The 18701-nt window shown below is 35.6% G+C and overlaps 1 protein-coding gene across 12 annotated transcripts in view; it reads right to left on the bottom strand.

Annotated features, from left to right (window-relative positions):
- The window catches only part of dock3 (dedicator of cytokinesis 3), a 153590-nt gene that overhangs the window by 53384 nt on the left and 81505 nt on the right, over positions 1-18701 (bottom strand). The window contains exon 1 of one of the 12 annotated variants that reach the window (XM_016668975.1): positions 10304-10519. The exons of the other annotated variants lie outside the window; for them this stretch is intronic. The gene's annotated coding sequence lies outside the window, so the exon portion shown is untranslated. Of the gene's footprint in view, positions 1-10303; positions 10520-18701 lie in introns of those variants that run through there. 12 annotated transcript variants of the gene reach the window in all.

Raw genomic sequence — 18701 nt, 5'->3', positions numbered from 1 at the left:
TGATCATGGGTGATCGGAATCGGAATCGGCAGGAAAAAACCTGATTGGCACATCTCTAAAATATTCATAAGTACTTTCCGTGATGTAAACAGAATATGCAGAAGTCCCCAGCAGGGGAAAAGAAAAGAGCAGCAGACCAGAAGTTTATTAAGTTGCCAAGTGTATCTTCATGTTTCTACCTAAGGTCTGAGTCTTCCTATAATGGGAATTACAAAATATATAGTTCTTATTTCCATTTGAACCATTATATAAATGTGGCCTGCAGTGGAGGTGGAGCTGTTTTTGGGAACCTTAGCGTAGAAACAAGACAACAAGAGTTATTGCTTTAGAGATTTCTGTGCTGTTCTCACAGCGTATGACGATATAAACATGAACCAGAAGAAATATAATAAAAACTTTGACTGGGAAGCAGAAATTATACAGCTCCACCACAGAAGTCAAGATACTTAATCTTTTCATATATTTCTGAGTGTGGATAGGGATTTGTTGTGTAAGATGGATATTGTGTAGCAGCCAAGGTTTTCTGCAATTGATTCGATTAATTCTGCAATTCCGCACAGACTACCTTAACCCTTTAACTCTGAAAGTTCACTCAAAACACGTGAAATTATTTCAAGCATCTAAGTATGTTATTATTCCAAGAATTTTCTGTTGTGGTTGCCCAGATGCAAAATAACAAAAAAATGGAAAAGAAACTGATCACTCATAAAGATGTATCAGACTGAATTACATCCTATTGCAGGGAATTGTATTGTTTCATGCAATTAATATGTGAAATCATATATTACCTTTTTAATGTAGTAATTAATTATGGATTGTGTACATTCTGAGTGTGTTAACGTTAAGTTAACGTTTAACGGTATGTTAATGGTCAACAAACATTAACCAATCCCTTAGTGGACATACACATTTATGTTTTCATGTCAAAATTTGTATTCAAATTTCAATATGAAGAAAACGCTAAATTAAAACTAAAAAGAGATGAGTGGCCAGAGAAGAACATTCACATCCACAGTAAAATCATGTTAACGACCCAGATTTTAGCAGAAGTTTAATATTTAGCTTAACAACCTTTAAAATGTTACCAACAAACCTCTCTGCCTTTACGGAACTGCTTTAAAAAATAACACAGCATTTACACGGCTTGCAGCCTCAGAACTCAAGTGTTTAAAAGAGAGACTGACTGGATTCCTGCTGATAGTGTTGGTTGTGAACTGCAGTGAAACTCTGAGGCAAAGCGTCCAAGAGAAACCTCTCATCACAGAACCAGCATCCATTTCTACAGAGCTCCTGCTGGGAACCCTGCTGCATCATCCTGACGGCGTTGAGTAATTAGTAGGATTTTAGTACTCAGTGCAGCAAGGCCTCAAGGTTAAAAATACCGAAACTTTCATGCAAAGGGCGTCACATCTGAAACAGCTTTTCACTGTTTCACTGGGTGCTTAGAAACAACAAGGGGAAACACATGGCATTTCCACTTTTCATCAGTTTAGCAGTTCTTTTAATTAAAATAACTAGTGGACATCTATACTAATGATCTTTCATATAGTGATGATGAAAGAGTGTAACCATTTTTAGTCAAATTACTTTTTGTACATATTTGAGGTATACTCAGATTTTCTGTAAACAGAAATAGACACTGATCAAATATTTTCAAGTAATCAGTCAGATCATTGCAAATGCTTACCGTCTATATGTTTATGTAATGCTGCCTAAATATGACACCCAACAAATAACAGCAGATTTATGGGCAAATAAGGTAAATACCAGAATGTATGGTTGAACTTGGTGCAGTGTGTTTTTAAACTAAAACAGACCAGCTTGTTCAGGACACCAAAATATGACACGTATATAGATGATCTCTAATACCAAGGGTGTTCATCAACCAAGGCAGCAGCACCAGAGTCAGCATTTAAACCCCTGAGCACAAAAGCACTAGGAGACCAACAGGCATATCAGTGCAATACAGGAGACAAGAGAAGCACATAATTATCTACAACTGCAGGCTGAAAGGGTGTGTTTGAACTGACTATTCATGACACCACAGAGTCCTGCAGTTCTTACCTCACTACTGTATGAAAACCCTTTGAGGAAACTTAAATAATGCAAAGAAATACTTGATCTCAATGCAAAGGAGTTGTTCTTTTTTCCCCACTTTAACTATCAGTGAGACTTCTTAAAGAAGTAAATGTATTATAAAATGAAATGGCAAAAGTATAGAATGAATACTTTTGCCATTTCATACAGGATAATAACTAGAGATGCTACAGTACAGCATGTGATCAAATAACAGTAATTATGAACTAAGGCAGACAAAAAATACTCATGCCATGTCATAGTTTTTAGGATTTTAACATGAGATTATTGTATAAAACACAAATAACACTTAAAATCAGTTTAATGCTGCTTGTGTAAAAGAGGTTCCTTAATGGAGGACTGCTGAATTTCTCAATCTATGCTTTCCAACTCCATGTCCTTGTAAGTAGACGCCCCTTGAAATGCATTTCACTTTCAACATGTGTCCTTTAGCAAAAAAAAAAATAAAAAAAATCAGTTTAGATAATAAAGGAGAGATTTTAAAACATTCCAGCTGGTGATTAACTTATAAGAAGCAAATTCCTTGAATGGTGTAATTCATTTATCAGATATCACAATATTTATTTAAGTTTGATAACCAGTGAGAGTCTTTGGTTCATTCATGTTATTTAAAGTAATAAATAGCTCCTTCAACACATTTACTATTTCAAAATTGAATTCATTGCAAAACCTCCACAGTGGTTTGCACAAATGGCAAGTTTTAATCAGTACTAGGATACATCTAATCAATCTTGCAGATCTGTTTATTCCAAGCCAACATCCAATCAATAACAGGTATCATGCAAACAGCATACTTGTAGATGCTTAAGTTCCTAATATTTTTGAGAATCATATCAAAACATTAATTTGCAACTGAAGGTTTTCTTTTGCCATGTCCAAAGGAAAACCTTGATGGTGTTTTTTTTGAGGTAACAGGCAGCAGAATCAGCACAGCTATGTGCCATCTGTACTTCTTATACTCCAACAGCTTGCACCGCATCGAAATCTCCTTTAAATCCAGGACTCGAGATTTATTTGGGACATCTGGCCATCACAGTCAGCGGGTACATGTGTTTGAACTTTGCGCCCTTTTATGAGACGATCCGCTACATGAGGAACAGGCGCACCAGCTGGCTCAATGGGGGGAACTCTTCACCTTCAGCTGGCACTCAAAAAACACCCACCCACACTGCAAAAACAGACACACGGTGCTTTAAAAATGATACTGCATGATGTGTCTGACGTTTAAGGGAAGTATAGATTCCTGTAGGTTCATTTGAGCACACACTTTATGTTTGTAGCATCATCAACCAAGAGAATATCTGTTTATATAAACTATTTATGGATTCAGCCTTCCTCCCACCTCTCTTCCCCCATAAATGCCCCTCCTGCATATTTCTCTAGTCGAAGTGAGTAATCACACCTTTCCCTCTGGCAGGAACTTAGACACAAACACAAACCTTTAGACAGTTTAATGCTATTTAAGCAATATAAAAACAGCAGATCTCTGATAAAGATCCACTTGTTCTAACGCTGGTTAAGATCTAAAAGTTGCGATGTAAACAAAGTGAAACAAATCACCACCAAGCAAATCGTTTCAACAATGTTTGTCCTCAAAAAATACTGAGCACCAAAGAGGAAGAGAAGATCAGCTGTTTATATTAAAGCAAAAACGACAGCCTAGGAGTCTAGAAATGATGACGCTCTTGACTTAATCAAACATTTACTTTCATCTGTATTGATGCTTTGGGACTTTGCTTCACTAAGTTACTTAGAATATAAAGATCTTAATTAATTTGAAAGCCTTAGACTAAAAAACAACAACAAAGAACCGAGTTTTATCTAATATTCACAAACAGCAAATGTTTGATTAAGTCAAATATAAAGTCTAAAATAAATTCTGCTGATACCAAAGATGGAACTTGGGGGCACGAAATTGTTGCAGTTTGCATTAATTTTATGTTTTAGGCCTGAGGTAGACTGAGATGGGCTGAAACAACAAGCTTGCACATGATTGACAGAGGAGCACTTTGTACTGCCTTGTTGCTGAAAATGTGCTATATAAATAAAATTACCTTTACCTTTGATTTAAAGGAGTTTGAAGTAAAACTATATTCTACCAAAATCCACTTCAGAGGAAAGGAGGCGATGGTGTGGCACAATTTATATTTCCTATTTGAAACTGCTTCTATATTATCTTGTTATTCGTGCTCTGTCTCTTTTGTTTCAGCGGCTGTTTGCTCGCTTGGTCTGCATAGGTCAGAATAGTTTCTGATGATGCTTGAAACTGTAAACTGAAACAACTGAAAACATCATAGAGTCTACTATAAATAATAGATGTTGATTTTTGCTCTCCTCTGAATAAACTACATTGAAATGAATGCCCTTTTTATACAACTTGTGTTTCCACTGGCTGAGGTGGCTTTCGTTGACATGGAAACCAAGTCAAAGAACCAGCAGACGTTCATATACTGCAGGAGAAGCCTGCAATTATAGTACATTATGTGTGTTATTGCTTTGTTGAGAGATCATGGCCCTTTACTTGTCTTCTTTGATATTTGGCTGATAAGCTGTCAGGTGAACCTGTCGTAAATATTGTATATACAATATGTATACACAAGTTGTGTGTGTGTGTGTGTGTGTGTGTGTGTGTGTGTGTGTGTGTGTATATATATATATAATGTATATAATTGTGCTTTTAAACATTCCCATCTACAGATAATCTATTTCCAGGTAATTCACAAATGATTAAAATATTATGGAAAATTCAGTTCTAGCATGTAGCATGAGAGCGCTTGCTCTGCTAAACTGGTGATCTGCATTTGACAGGAAATAATGAGATATGCATTAGGATCTTAACTTACATTGACAACTTGAGTTGTGAATTTAATCTGGTCATCTGCTATGTATAACTAATTAGTTTGGGAAGTTACCAGTTTGAGGCTTCCTAATAAGACATGACTCTATCTGGCACCTCTTAAATCAGAGGGGACACTCTCAACACCTCTGATCTATTAGCGAATGTCCTGCCTCATCTTCATGCTTGTCAAAGCAGCTGCTGCGTTCCTCAAAACAAAGGCGCTGAGACAAATCACCAGGGACAGCGAACAAAGAGCCGCTGAATCACATTTTAGTACCTTCTACTAAGCAGTTACTGAAACATGCTGCCACTCGTATTATGTAAATCTAAATAGGGAGAGTTTTATATGCTAAAAGTGCCCTCTAGGCTTAATTAAAAAAACCCACAGTGGATGGAAAAGTGACAGCCTCATATTTTGGGATTCAAAAGGAAAGATGTGACCTCAAAGAATATTAAAAACAAATTATTATTAAAAGATTTTCTGTTTGTCCATGGTAGAGTGCGTATGCTTTGGTACCATGTTTACTTAGAAATATCTATTTTAGTGACCTGTGCAGGTTTCTGTTTTCTGTTTTACTGAAGAAAATATGGCTCCCTCATCCATTTTAAATCATGATGCATACCTGCATCACCAAAGGATAGCTTGAGATGTATTTTTTATATAAATATTACTGCACATTAAATAAATTACTTAGGAAAATATGTTTGATAATTTGAAATGAAAATTTCACTTACTTTCATTAATAACCAACACTAACATCGCAACTTTTATTTTCTTCCCCATGTTGTTTTAAAGCTGATTATATGTTGAATCATACAATCAGTGTTGGGTGTTTTTTTTAGATTGGTGATGTGGCTTCCTGCCCAGGGTGATGCTGCCTGTAAGGTGCACTGAGGCAAAAATAAAGAAAAAAAGTCAATGTTTATTTGCATCATGAACAAGTTTTCTATTTTCTATTTGCATGCCCAGTGAATGAGGAGTGAACATATTTCTTTATTTTCTTCCATCTGGGCTGAGATCAACTTTATTTCAAAGTCTAACGTTTGGACTTGTCAAATCAGCTCTCAATTATTCTACATTAAATATAAGTTTACTTTTTAAGCAGAAGTTCTTACCTTTAATACCTTTTACTTATTCCCATACTTTGGAAGACTTCACGGGAACACAATAGCACTAACATGCAAAAACTATTATCTTTTAAAACTGGCACATAAAGGCAACTTTCTCAAAGTTTGATGTAAAATATTTCAGAGGAGCCCTGGCTTTCTGAAAGTGGTGTGGGACTCAGAGATTAAAATGTAAGTGGTTTAACTAGTTTATTAAAAAGACCAGCTAGCTGTTACTTTCTGTCACTGCTTGCATCGGTGTGCACTGGCTTAACAATCAGGAGAAATCTGACACATGACTTGAAAAAGCATCATTACCATCTATCAAAGACTGAGCTGCAGATAAATAAAATGCAACTTGTATAAGTAAAATGTTGGTTGACTGCATCAGCTAATTTTCTGAGTGCTGTTAAGGCTTCAAGGATAAGTAAGTATGAAATCCTCTCAAAACACACTTGAGCTTTCAGAAAAACATATTAATACTTCACTGAAATATCCTCAGAAAGTCAAAAGGGCTTCAATATGGAGATTATCTTCTGAATTTCTGGTGAATTTCTTTAGTCATCATAATTATTTGAGGAGCAAAATTTAAAAAGTTAACATTTTGAAGGTTGTAAGTATTCATTGGAAAAATTATTGCTATGATTTTGTTAGGAATAGTTTTGTGGAGCTAGTCAGTTTCAGTTCCCAGTATAAACTTCTTCCACTTACATATAGATATAGTGATAAAATGTTTCATATACAGTGTTAGATATATTGCTCCCTGCATGGTGAGACATGCTTGTATCTGTCAGGCCTGTTTCACCAGCTGGACGGTCCCCACAGTGAGCTGATGGTTTACTGGCTGCCTCTCGGACCAGATTTAAAACTAAAGAGGACAGAGGCTTTAAAATCTGTAACCCCAAGATGGTGAAATGTGTTTTACCCACTTATGACATTTTTAAGAGGCATCTGAAAACATATATGCTTTAGCAGGCTTCCTAATTTTCAAACAATTACAATGAACTGTCTTCAAATTTTCAAATTTTTCACAGCATGTCATGTTTATCTTGTATAGGTGCATGTATTGCAGCTTTTTACAGGAGTAATTGAGTTTTCTTAGTGAGAAGCACTAAAAACTAAATTTGGCTTTCTCTGCATTTATGCTTAGACGGCTTGGAAACACTGGGATGTTTAGATTATTTACTGCTTTACTCTAGAAGGGCAGCATCAGATAATTAATATGTCCTCCTCTGAAGTATGAATCCACTGAACTAAGCCACCGGCAAACCCAAGCTGTCAAAAACGTTAGCAAGGCAGGAGTTCTAGCAGGAGTTCGGCACCATGCAGCATGCAATATGGAGTGTGTGTGAGTATGTTAGTGCATGTTGATGTGTTTGTGTATGAGTGCTCTGTCTTCTGCCTGTGATCATCCCAAATCCTCTCATAACCTTGTCTGAACCCTTTCAGGAAAGACACACAAAACACACACACAGAAAGATGGCAGGAGCAGCATGCGATAGCGGGGACGCTAGCCTGGCTCAGCTCACGCTGCGTGTTCTTGAAGAGGTCAACACAGGAAGGACAATCTACCCTCCAACTGTAAAAGTTAAATCACTGAGTGACACAAGTAATGAAAAGTGCAGAATGAATCTATGAAATGTAACTCTTTACTGCACAGTTTTAGATAGCTTCTGTGTATTTCAGAAGTCTTGATATTAGAGGTTAAAACTCAATTGCTCTATTTCAAGCTTTCATGGAAGATTTGATGATCTCCATTAGATCATTAGTGACTTGATCATCATTAACAAAAACAGAAATGCACAGTCAAAAACAAGCTATAAAATAATCTTATTTATTTTTCACTCCGAATGTCAAAAATGACAATTTTTTTAAATTGTCAAACAATGCATTTCATTGAGATTAAAGTATTCTAAAATATATTAAAACATATTCATGTGCACAAATTCTACTGTGTACAACAGATGTAGATGATGAAAATCTCCAGCTTGAGAAGATCAGTCCGCTTTACTGTGCCAACATGGTAAAAGGTGCAGAAACTGGTTAGCTACTTTTTACGCTGGAGGGAGAAAATACTCTGCATGCAGATCAGAACTCTAAAACAACAAAAACCAAAAAATGCCTGAAGGTATCAGGTACAAATGTTCTCCATAGTCGCCTGTTCACACGTGCACTTCACAGTGGGTGATTCTCACTGTGAGGCAAAATCTCACAACTGGAAATAATTCAGACTGGCACAGTGGAGAACACCGGAGGAGACATGATGTAAAAAGTACACTGTGAATCACAGCGTTTGTTTACAGCACCTGAGAAGGCAGGAGTGGCTCCAACTGTGGGCAAAATGCAATTTCAGTAGCAGCACAAAAATTACGATACAAATTAAAATATCATTCAATAGATTTACACAGAACACATAAGTTCTATTGTGTATGTTTCTGATGAAACAAAAATCACTGCAATGAAACCATTTAGAAGGGAGGAATGATTTTAGAAGCACTGAAAAAAGGAAACAGATGATAATGTTTGTTATCTCATAATTTTCTTTGGTTAGCAAATGGTGGAAAACTTCACTAAATAATAGCATAACTGCTTAATTAAGCAACAAAATAAAATAATGTTTATCTGAATCAGCAACATGTACTTTTGACTTTGGACATTAATCCTACTTTAAAATGGTTTATTCTGAGTGTTTCCACTCTGGTCCACATGTTTAAAGATGAAATCATCCTTTATGTTAGCAATTCAAAAAGTCCAAACTCTAATCTGGGTCTGCAGCAAGTCAGAGTCACGCCAGACTCTGTTCCCACATTATTTTTAGGGCATAATCAGCCGAGATTCAACCTACAGCTCTGACTGAAACATAAAGACTTTACAGAATGGTGCTATAAGAGTTGCTATAGGTAGAGCTGCATCATTCAAAGCAAAGATCTTACTTTATGAAGACAAATGAACAACTGTATGCAAAAGTTTTGTTCATAAACAATTTAACTAAAACCCCAACAATTAATTAACAAGGCACATGAATTAAATTATGGAAGACAAGCTAAAAATTGACCTATGACCTCAGCAAACAATAATAACAATAACAAAGTTTTCATTTTATTATAAAATATTTTTTAACACAAATGTGTTTTATGCCAGGTATATTTTTAAGAGAATATTTGTCTTTGAGAAATCAATTTTAAGTTTTTTAATATTTCTGTTGTTAAAATTTTTCAATTTGGTTTCAAACCTTTGTCTTGTAAAAAAGTTTATTTAGTAAAACTTAGATTTAATTAAAATTTTCTCTTACACTTTTAATTTAGCCTATTTATTTATTTGCTGTTTCTTAACTTATGTGTGTAAGGAAAGGAACTGAATTTGTTGAGACACAAAGTAATAAAGCTCGTCAAATTTCATAAAATTATTTTAAAATTAGGTTGTGCTTTACTGACAATAAATAGAGGAGCAAAATGTAGTCATGAAGTGGCATTTCTTTTGTTGTAAGTTTTAAGCAAATTTAATAACATTATGTTATTAAATAAATTTAATAACATGCGAACATGTTGCGCTAATGAACATGTAGCGCAACATGTTCATTAAAACATGTTGCGCTACATGCAAGTCATATGTTTTTGCAAGAAATAATAAACCAAGAACTTCAGACTTTTTATATAATTTAAAAGACTTGTCAAGAAGTGTGACAAAATGAAATTACTTGAAACAGCAGAAATGTATTATAAAAAACATTTAATAGGGAATAGATAGTTTGTTTCACTTGCTGAGAGAAGAATAGTTAATGAAAGCTTCTCAATTTACATGTATTTAACCCGCACAGTTATTAAAGAAAGCTTAAGCGGTTGGTCTTTTCAACATTTCATTATATGGTAGTACAATATTAACTGATACAGGAAACTCAAAGGTTATTCACATTAACATCTTACTGTCAAAGAAAAATAAATATGCATGAAAAAAATGAATTAGATATGATTTGATACACTTTTCTATCAATGCAACATAAAGGCAGCAACTGTATGCCAAACAAGGGCCTTGTCACCATGGCAACGATGGGTGAGTCATCTTAGCAAATTTATGACACTGCACTTATTGAATGATTCTGGATGTATACTGAAAAGCATTCTCATATTTACCTTAAAGTACAGACCCAAGACACTTTTCCTCTGAGGTAAAACATTCTAATGCTCACCAACATGACACAAGCAGCGTTCTGAAACAATCCAACTGCACAGCCAGATTTAAGAGAAGAAAGCACCAACTCACATGTGTGATGGAGGGATGATAGGTCCACTAGTTCTGTTTCTCAGTTTTCTCCCCTGCTCTCGTTTTCTGTGGTTTGGGCTGGCAACCAGCAGTCCAAACCGGCAGACAACAGGAAAATCACAGCCTATCAAACGATTTTAGATCTGTTCACATTCTACAGCAGCAACACTAACACTCTCTCTCCCTCTCTTTCTCTCTGCTTGTGTTTCAGCCTCTACCAATGCCTTATTCTTCCTCTCTCTCTTCCTCTGACCTGCTCCCAGTCTCCATCTTTCTGTCCCCCCCCCCAGTCTCTTTGTGCCACCCACCCACGGGCCAGTCTGCAGCTCCAACCTCCACTTTTTCAATGTTCAAGAGAGCAGGAAGCTGAGAAAAGACATAGAGAGGTGTTTTCTCTAAAGGTAGTGATATACAGAACACCTGATGATGAAGAAATTTGACAGCAACAGAGTTTACCATCCTCAGGCTGTTGCCCATGGAGAGACTTTCAAATGAAATGTGTGATATTTGAGCGTTCATAAAAGATAGAAAGCAGCAAGTGAGAGATGGGGGAATAGACAGACAAAGTGTTAGCAGCGCTATGAGGCTATGTTTACACGAGACCGCAGTCTGGACGCTGCTTGTATATTCAGACGTTGATTTGGGAAAAGTTCCACATTTAGAAGAGACCACAAAGACACCTTGAATCCATTGTAGCTGTCATGTCAGGCCACTATATAGAGCTGTGATCTAAGAATGCACTTCTGACCCTTAGCTTCCACTTTGCCAGCTTCCCACTCATTTAGAAAATAGTAACCCATTTGTGCTGAATTAAGTGCTTGTGTAACACATATTTTCCATATTAGAAGTTAAGCTAAACTGTGCAGGTTAAGCAGCACACACTTCAATCCTATCTGTCTTTGTTTTTGTTGCTATGCGTGGAAAAAACTTAAATATCCCCTCCCCCCCAAAAATAAAAATAAAATAAAATTATACATCACACATATTTATGAGAATTGTTAAATTAGAGCACAAGAAATGTTTCCTGTAGGTGATGATTTTTAAATTGTTTGCCTTCTGTGGAGGATATTGAACAGTGAACCACAATCATGTAATTTTGGGACCACAATGTATTTTCCACTTCAAAGTGTCTGTTCACTTCTGGAAAGTGAACAAAGTACTGCATTACAACCAAATTCTCATCTCATCAAACATAACAGGCACATAGTATACACAGATGAACAAGAAAAGTGAGCTAAAATCCAAAATCCCAGGAACTGTTTAAGTATCATGTTTGTTTTATTACAGAAAAATGTCAGTCAAAGTCTATAAGCCAAATGTCTGACAGCTGAGCGTGAGAGAGAACAGATCAGACAGCTCTCTGCTGTCTACTGCAAACACAAACTAACACCAACATCAGAGCCCGACAGACAGGGTATATTAAAAGTCGTCTCATAAATCAATCAAACTTTATCATTTCAAAGGAGACGACTTTCACATTACGACTGTGTTTTTGGAATATATGAATAAAGAAAATATACTTTTGACATTATTAGAGACAGCAAATAATTTTAATATTGTACTAAACTATCTTAATAGAACGTATAAATATAAAATTTCCACTTCTAATTTTAGCTGGAGACATTTATCAAAACAGACATTTCAAGACTGCAAGTCAAAAAGTTTCTCACTTTGACAAATTCAACTTATTTCTCACTTGACCTTTTTCATTGTGCTGACCAAAAGGTTTCAAAGGGGTAATTCCCTCCACAAATTTCCATCTTTATTGCAAATATCTTGGCTCTGCAGAAAAAGAACAGAGATATTTAGACATTTTTATAGTTCTAGATGTTTTCTGACATGTGTAGATTTGTAGGAATTAATATCTAATAAACATTATAGCTACCAGGGCATCACTGTGATCACAAAGTTGGAATACAAATGACTCCAAGTCTTTCTTGTTTATCATATCTCATTCTCCTGTCATATTTAATTTTTGTTTCTAAAGAAACAAGAAGCAAGATCACCGTGTGATCATTTCGTTATGGTCACAAGCACGTGTAGTATTATATTGGTAGATATTGATAATGGGCCATAACAGCAATATCGGATATCTTTATCAGCCTAAATTTTCACACTGGTGCATCCCTGAAAATATGCCTACAAACAAAAGCACAAAAGGAAAAACTATCTCCTCCTCCTTTCTCTTCGTTCACTCCTTGTTCTGTGCTTCTAGAATTCATCAAGGAATTTGAAGAACTTCAGATAAGAAATCTAAAACCTTTCCTACTTCACCTTGTGTCTTTATCTGTTTGCTATACAGCCCTGTTCATCCCATCTTTTCTTCTTTTCTTTTGTAATTGCGGGACACTGTAAATATGTTGCTTCCACAACACATGGAGATCCAAGGGTGTAAAAGGAGCTGACAATTTTTACTAAAGTTGTTGTTTTCTGGCTTTCTTTGGCTTTAAGTCAACTCAAATTCTCACTTTACCACACACATATGTGTCACCTAATGTGCAAAAGAAAGTCTGGATTTTTCTTGTGAGCCAGGCTGCAAATCTATACAGACATATTTTCACAAGCTGTTTATGAACCGCTCAGATTTATGCAAATTTTACGATAAACATTACAGACAATGGCGTTCAAATTGATTGTATTATTCTAGAATTAGACTTGCAAATACAAGTAGTACCCATGCATCGCATAAGCATTATGTTCACAGGTTTGGTCCTGAAAATGTCTCCAAGCACCAACTGTTCATCAGGAAAGTTTACAATCTGTATGGAACACACAGTTCCAGCACTTCCTGCTAGCATCCTTCATCTGCATGCACAGGTTTCCCAGCATGACAAGTGGATTCCAAGAATTACACAGAATTACACATGGATAGTGTAATTCCACTGAAAAAGTGCAATGTGTAATATTATGGGTTGCTAGGCCCCCTTTCTCCTCCTTTTCTCTGGAGCATTACTGTAATGTAGCAGCGTTCAGCTGCACTTCCCTCCAGGGCTTTTCACCTTTTAATGGGTTGCTGCAGTTTGCTCTCTTGGGAAAATGTGAAATAGCTACGACATAAGAAGCTTAGTGCTTGGCCTCACAAACAAAACATGTTTTCTTTTTTTTCCCCAAAGTCACACAATACTTTCAAAGTAACGTGTTTCTGGAGAGTTTTGTGTGGATGTTGTGTACAGTCAGTCATGCATTCAGCTCTCACAGTTGTTTGATAATTACACATCTTTACTGTGTCAGTAAGGCAGTATGGCAATATTCCCAGATCATGTGCTTTTTGTCGGATTAGTCTTGATGCAATGATTTGATATAGCACTTAATTGGGTTCCCAACATGAGCCAATTAATTTATTAACCAATTTTTAAACTATTTTCCTACCATGTTTGTATCTTTTCCTGCATTTTTGACAACCTGTCTTTTTCTTAAACACAATACTACAGCCAACAGTTGAATTAGTTTATTATACCCTGATTTGAAAATACTATTTTACTGTGTTTCATGTAAAAATTCAGAATAACATTTGACTAGGTGAACTTTGCAACCTGTACAACAAACTTCTGGCACTTTTCTGAAATATTGGACTCAAGAATGTTTTTTTTTTTCTTGTAAAGTAAAAAAACAAAAAAAAAATACTGGTTTCTCTACAATCTGCCTCCTCCTCTTCTGTCACACCTCCTTTCTTTCGTCTCAGCTTCTGAACACACAGACATCAACATAATCTTGTCTGCTCATTTCACTGCAAAGAAATGTCTCTTTCTGCATTTATCCCAGTCTCCACATCTCTCTTTTATTGTTCAGTTGTCAGTGTTACCCCACCTCCCTCTTTCTTTAGCCTGCCTACACACATACAGGACAACGCAAGTCATTCTAACTACTTTGACAACAGAATAAGAGGCGACAGATGGAAAAAAATGTAAAGAATGAGACAAACTATGTCAGAGAAGCAAGGGAGAGACAGGCCATTACTATTCGGGAACATTAAATAAAGTATTACAGAAGGGAACCATGTTGGCAGAAACTAAGGTGAGCAGAAACACTAAACCGTACCTCACACATTTCTATTGCTGTGCAAAGAGTAAATATTTTGCATAAATTTGTTTAGATTCTCTTTCTCCAACTATTTATTTTCCTTTTTATTTATATATAATTGACTACATTTCTCTTAGTTATTCCTTTTCTAACACACACTATCACACATCAGTTCAGGGTGGCAGCATATATACAACAAACAGAGAGTATAAGATAAATTGTGGGTAAATTTAACAAGAAAATACCGTAAATGATAAAAGTGCCACCACACTAAGATTCCACTAAAGGATGCATTTCTGTGCTGCTGTGTGAGTTTCTGTGTTTCACTTAAGCCAGCGCAGTTATTACTGATATCTACTTACTGAGAACTCAGCATACTATTGTGGATCTGCAGGATAGTTCAGTAACCAGTGTCTGCTGCCTGACACTGAGGGCAGATAAGTGAAAGCATCCTTACATGTGTTAACACCATACAGAGACCCCCTGGGGCCCCAACACAGCTCTGACTTGTTGAAACAGGGACACCAGATAAGAAGTTAGCAGTGTATCCCCAAAGGCGTGAACGATTACAGGTCATGTATCAGTGGGTAACATTTGATTTTTGTGAAGATTCTTGACTGAAAACGAAGGTTATTTGGAGGTTAAACCAACTATTCACAAACTTTACACCTGAACAATGTTTGATTTCAGACCTTGGAGGAGGTTAATGCCATAAGGGAACACCTGCATCAAGAAGGGAAGGCACATGGATTGTAAACCGGTTTACCATGGCTGTATGTGTCGTTAATTTCTGAGTGTTAGTCTCGTCTCCGGTGGTTAACATCGCTTTCTCATTAAGACCACACAAACATGAATTATGTATCAAGGCTAACACTCTCTATTGCTTCATACTTAAACTGTTGGCTCACATATTCACATATTATTAGACACCAAAAAGCCCAGAGAGGCTAGTACCTTCAAAGTTATTATCTGGAATTAAGATTTTTCTAGATCATCTCTTGAATTAAACAAGATGGAACAATATATAGGAATTTTAGACAATCAAAGACATAATTATTTTTATTTCATCAAATTTGAGGTGAGCAATTAAAAATTATTTTCTCTATTGCCTACATACAGTGGTGAAAAGAGGTGATGATCATACAATGATGCCAAATGCAACATGAAACTCAAACAACAGAAGCACTTTGGGCAAGACATGCTGTCCTGCAAATATTAAAATTTTATGTTTTCCATTAGTAAAAATGTTTTTCTTTTCTAAATTAGAACAATGGACTAAGTGTTATTATACTGGACTAAGTGTTATTATAGGGTGAAAATAAATGTTTCACCCTAGCATTTTTGTTATACAATTTTTCGAATTCTTTCTGAAAATAGTGATTATTTACACTGCTTTAAAAAAACAAATGATCTGAAATCATGCAAAAACAAAACAAAAATAAAAACACGTTAATCAGTGATTTGCAATGGCTAACTGAAACTTACACTCTTCTCTCTCTTTCTTTACACATTATTACACATTATTACACATTATTACACATTATTATTATTATTATTATTATTATTATTATTATTATTATTCACAATGATATTGTGAATAATATCATTATTCATCATTATTCACAATATCTGCACTATGACTTAGTTCTGGTTAGTTCATGTCACATTCTATGCAAAGGTTGCATTTACCAACTCTCAGACGTTTCAAGAAGAACATATTTTCTCTACTATAGAATGCATGGGAGTCTGATTGTTATACTAAATGGAGAGAGGAATGAGATTATTCAGGAGGATACTTATGAGTTCTTGCAAATTAGCATCTCCTAAAATTTAGAAATTAAGAAGTACAGTTTTCACTCTTAGTGTCCTGTTTACACAACCGTCCCTCAAGCTGTGTGGAGCTTCAATTGCTCTGTTGCGCTATGATTATAAGTAAAGGTTATATGGGGAAAAAATGGTCTGCTTTCCATGGAACTGCCATTTAAACATTTGTGAATTGTTACTATAAAAAAGAAGAATATTTAAAAATCAAAACATTTAAAAGAATAACAGAGCAGGAGAGCTCACTAAATTGTTATTTTTGATGACTTACCATCTCCTGCTTCCCCACATCTTGACTTACATCTCATGGTTCAAATAAAGGTCGGTCTTTGATTTTATGACCACTTTGATTTTAAGGTGAACTATGCAGCTGTAATGTTTATGGCTACAATTCTGTTACAGTGTGACCAAACAAATATCTGCAAAAATATCCAACTTCATGCTACAGCTGGCCTGGTTGGCATAGTGTTCAAACATAATCTGGATAAATGTTTTTCACACACTTCCACATTTCACAACCCACATATCAGCCACGTTGTCATGGCTATAACCTGCTTTAAAAAAGCTTTTTAGTGTGTTTATACTATCCCATTATGAGAACCTTCTCAGTGAAACAAAATTTGTTTTTACCAGCAATTTTGTTCTTTTTATCTGCCTAAAAACACACTAATGCACCACATTACTAAAGCATTCAGTCCCCATCATTCAGTTCCTTCAGGTTATTTTTGTATTTATGTCCTTGTTATTAATCCACATTGTATTTATACTTAAATCATGAAATGCTCTTGGTGCTGGATTTATAGTGCCATTAATGGGACATTAAAAATGAGCTATGTAAAACTGGAAATAACAAATATGTCAAATGGGCCCTGACAGTAAAATTCCTGTCTTTCATCTCTTCAACTCTGGCAAGGAGGAAAGACAAAAGTCTGTTAATTTTGAATAAAAGCACAGTGTGACAGAACTGGCAGGACATAAGGAGGATGAGTGATGAAACCAGCCCACCGAATAGATAAAGGGAGGAACAGTGACAAATTTAGATTTCATGAAGCCATCAATCACAGAAATGCTCCTTTATCCATTTAGCTGCAGATTTATTTCTACTCAAATCATTAAAGTAACATTTTATGTAAAAGTAGCAAAGGAAGAAGACTTGGTAGTAAAGTCACTTAATCTGAATTGCAGGAGGTATAAAGTTACCTTTCTGTCTACCGTCTGAGGACATAAATATACTCCACAAGATGATAAAAATGGAAATAATAAACATCCTGTGTAAATATTAAACATTTCACATCCATAGAATATCAATTTTCCTATTGTTCTATAAATCAGACATTATAAAAAAGGGAACTAAGCTTTACTACAAGTAAACACAAATCCTGCATAAAACGATAGGTTCATAAATGTGGACTTCATCTTGAACCAACAAGGATAATCTGTAATCCATCTTGCTTTGGGCCAGATGTTTAGTTATGAAAGATTGAGGAGCACGGGGTGATTTTTAGTCCCCATATCTGTCCCATGCTTCCTCTTTTCAAAAGATTACTTTCCACAGATTTGACCTTAAACATCTTCTATTGGAACTACAAAAAAGACTTCCATAAGCTTGACTTAAAAATGAGAATTAATCTTGACAACTCTTTGCAAAAATTACACATTTTCTATTTTTTGAATACTGAATGGGTGTTGGTTGACTTTACATCACAGTATTGATAATAGAAATGTATCCGATGTTCAGCACATCATATTGTCTACAGCTGAACATAGGTCACAATTGCAGCTCTTCAGTAACTTGGTCTGAAATAATGCTTAATCTCCAACAAATGGCAAACAGGCTAAGTCTTCTAGACAGATCTAAAAATAGTTATAAATAAAAAGTTATTTAAACATATAACTTTTTTACAGCTTACTAAGTATAAATTGATAAACCAAACATCAAATCAATAATTTGTGTTGCTACCCTTTGTTTTCAAACCAGCACAGAATCTGATAAAAACATGCTGTAGGATTAGTGTTTAATCAACCAATTATACATAACAGTTGCTAGAGGTCATTGTTTCATATGTAGGTCAAAACACATTCATTCATTCATTCATTCATTCATTCATTCATTCATTCATTCATCCAAACACATTCATTAACTGAAACAGAAACAGCTCTGAGGGAGGCTGAAAACTAAGAATGCAGCTACTGAACTGCTACCAAGGTGCAACAGTGTTGACTGTTTCATATCATGGTCATTCACCAAACTAAACACCAAACTAAACACAGCAAGAGGCCACAACCATCAACAAGACAGATTCTATGATCCTCTTTTTGTTCTATTGAAGAAATACAAATAAACAGGAAACATTGAGGATTGTAGACAGAGCGGTTGGCCAAGGAAACCTTAGTGCAGAAGATTAAAGACAGATTTCCCTTTAAAACTTAAAAATGTCCTGCAGCACCGTAAACTCGGAATTAACAGAATTGCAGTGTTACTGTGATCTGCTGTTCTGTGAGGTTCAACCAGAAATTTTATAGAAGAGTTGCAGCCACAGTGCTGCAGGCGTGGCTC

Source organism: Poecilia formosa, unplaced genomic scaffold (assembly GCF_000485575.1).
Source record: "Poecilia formosa unplaced genomic scaffold, Poecilia_formosa-5.1.2 Scaffold18, whole genome shotgun sequence".
Lineage (NCBI taxonomy): Eukaryota > Metazoa > Chordata > Actinopteri > Cyprinodontiformes > Poeciliidae > Poecilia > Poecilia formosa.
This window is presented reverse-complemented; position numbering and strand designations above follow the sequence as displayed.